We start from the raw sequence: 2,642 nt of genomic DNA, 5'->3' as shown, positions 1-2,642 counted from the left end.
TCAACTATGTATAAGTTGTTCCTTTTCTGATTTTGTTCATGTCTATGTCATATTTATTTGTTGACACTACTTGTATTTTGATTCTACATTTTAGAATTTTATTTCTTTTAGATTCATTAGAAAAAACTTTCTTAAAAAGTAAGGGATTTTTTAAAAGCGTTTTGCTCAGTATCTGCTGTTTTCAAAGTGCTTTATAAATAAAGTTGGTATGATTGATAAATGAAATCATTTGGAAAGTACATTTTGTATTTACTCAAGTTACCGTTGTCTGATTTTAAAATGTCCACTGAATTAATTGGCAAAAAATAAAATAAATAAATTAAAAAAAAGACAAAAAGACAAAAAAGAATATAAGCACCGGAAAGTTTGATATTTAACAGTTTCTTTGGCAAAGTTGTTGCATCAACTTTCAAAGACGGTACCCCTGTCCTGGTGATACATTACCTGCAGTAGTAGTGAAGCAAGGAAGAATCAACAGTGTTTTACACTATAAAAAGTAAAATTACAGTAAAACACAAAGGTGTATTTTTTTTTTTTTTTTTTGGCTTTGAAGACTTTGAATATTTAACAAAAGTAGACATTTACTTAGTTTTTAAGTTCTTAAACGTTAATAAGATTTGCCTTCGGGGTTTTACTTTGAAATTCCTTTGAACCACGTCCGGCCTTGTCCCAGTTCACATCGCGCGGCTTGACGTATCCTGAGAAGCCGTGGAAGCACCGCAGAGAAGTGAACTTCAGCATCCAGCAGGTAAGCCACATTAGGCTGTACACTGAGGGGTCAGCCGGCCATGGCTTCAAACGCTCCATCTACTGCGTAGCCTACAAAACTGAAATATTATATACGCTATATTTTGACAACTGAACATGGTTTCCATCATCTTGTTTCAAACGGGGAGGGAAATAAAAGGCGGCTAAACAGTTGTTGCAGGAGGAGGCTGACAGGAAAGGTTGGGGGATTCTCTGTTTCCTTTGCTTCTAACCGCGTTGTTTTAACCCAAACTGGACCGTTCACCCTCAAAAAACTGATTTCATTCATTGTCTGCTGAGGCTGAGGAGAAGGAGGCGGCGGCGAGCTGCGGCAAGTCGAGCACAGACAGGCCGGAAGTTGGAGCTGTTTGGCTTCAAAACAAACGCTTTGGTGTTTTTCATTTTAGTTTAGTTACATTGAGTGAATACGGCACGCGCAGCATTGAGTCTTGGCTTTACACATTCTTTTGCTTAAAAAGCTGCTGGGAAGGTGACGGAAACACGAACACGGTAGCAGGCTTTCTTCAGTCATGCAATCTTATTTTGAAAGCTAATTTTCTTTGGCTTGTAAATTCTTCTGACTTGATGGTGAAATGGCTCGGCGCAGTTCAGGCGGTGGTAATATGCTCATTTAATTTAGATCACAATTAAATACGCTGCTGGTCTGTTGAAAACGCATATTTGAAGGATTTTGAAAACAATAAGAGTACCTGTAGTCATTAAAAAAAAGAATTCTAAAAAATGAGGTTGTAGGACAGGTGTGTCATCGGTCACGGCTGCGGTTATTGGCCGCTGGTAGTCCGCCTTACGCGGCGTTGCTGTTGGCGACAGGAGCTCTCTGCGCATCGTCTGGAGCAAACAAGCCTCCATTCAAGAAAAAAAAAAATCTGCAAAGTTCCTATTTAATAAAACGGCTCCAAGTGCGCATGCCCGAGGAGAGCATGCTCGGAGATGCTTTCATACCCTATTTTTATACATTTGTTTTTCTCTTTAATATCGCTGGTGTGTTTGGAGGTGACATCTCTAACGGTTCGCAGACTAACATGTCTGAGATTTGCTGGAGAAAAATAAAATCGAACCCAGCGCTTTCATTGTGCCTTCCTACTGCTGCTGCCCCGGTTCAGCACATCAGGCTTACAAGGAATCCAGCATGACATCATGCATGAGAAACAGTCCCGCTCTGGGATCAAATCGCCGATAATATTACATAATCACTGCTCAGCTTAAAATGCTGCACTGATTTGGATATTAGTGCGAGGAGCAAATGGATAAGCCTTCACTGGGTCTGATTATTTTGGCAACATTATATGGGATTCCATTAGTGCCAGGAATATGTCTATTTAAGATGTTTATGTAGCAGCCTTATGTAATGTATCATGTTTATGTGCATTTGAACGACTGACAACCATGTATAAGTAAGTTGCATATGATATGTTAAGTGACATGTTGTGCATACCTTTCATATCTGTACAACTGAATTTTTTTGTTGTTAAAAACAAGTCTGATTAATTCAAAATGCCAAACACCATGGGATATTTATTTATGTAACAATGGTGTATAAGAAATATTCCAGGCAATATGGCGAACACTGGGAAGAAAATATTGCCTTTACCTTCCAGAAAAACTAGTTGTCACAAACTCTATTGAGGTACTTAATATAATTACAAAAACAAATTTGATTATTTTTGTTCAACTAAGAATATTGGAAAAGAAAAAAAAAAGTTTTATAAATATGTATTAGGTCTGGGACTTTTAATGTCTTAAGTTTCATTAATTAGAGAAATGTTAATGGAATTAATTGTTTCTTTTTTTTTTTTTTTTTTTTTTTTTTTTATATAAAAGCTTCCAGGGACAGACCCTTGTGGTAATTTTTGGGGTGCCCACAAAAAAAATGG

At 37.3% G+C, this 2,642-nt stretch overlaps 1 protein-coding gene across 1 annotated transcript in view; it reads left to right on the top strand.

Annotated features, from left to right (window-relative positions):
• The first annotated feature begins 653 nt into the window (after positions 1 to 653).
• The window catches only part of hivep3a (HIVEP zinc finger 3a), a 40,089-nt gene continuing 38,100 nt past the window's right edge, over positions 654 to 2,642 (top strand). Inside the window, exon 1 of the mRNA XM_015052384.1 lies at positions 654 to 748. The gene's annotated coding sequence lies outside the window, so the exon portion shown is untranslated. The remainder of the gene's footprint in view (positions 749 to 2,642) is intronic.

Source organism: Poecilia latipinna, unplaced genomic scaffold, assembly GCF_001443285.1.
Source record: "Poecilia latipinna isolate Pla-1442-1.1 unplaced genomic scaffold, P_latipinna-1.0 Scaffold1107, whole genome shotgun sequence".
Taxonomy (NCBI): Eukaryota; Metazoa; Chordata; class Actinopteri; order Cyprinodontiformes; family Poeciliidae; genus Poecilia; species Poecilia latipinna.
This window is presented reverse-complemented; position numbering and strand designations above follow the sequence as displayed.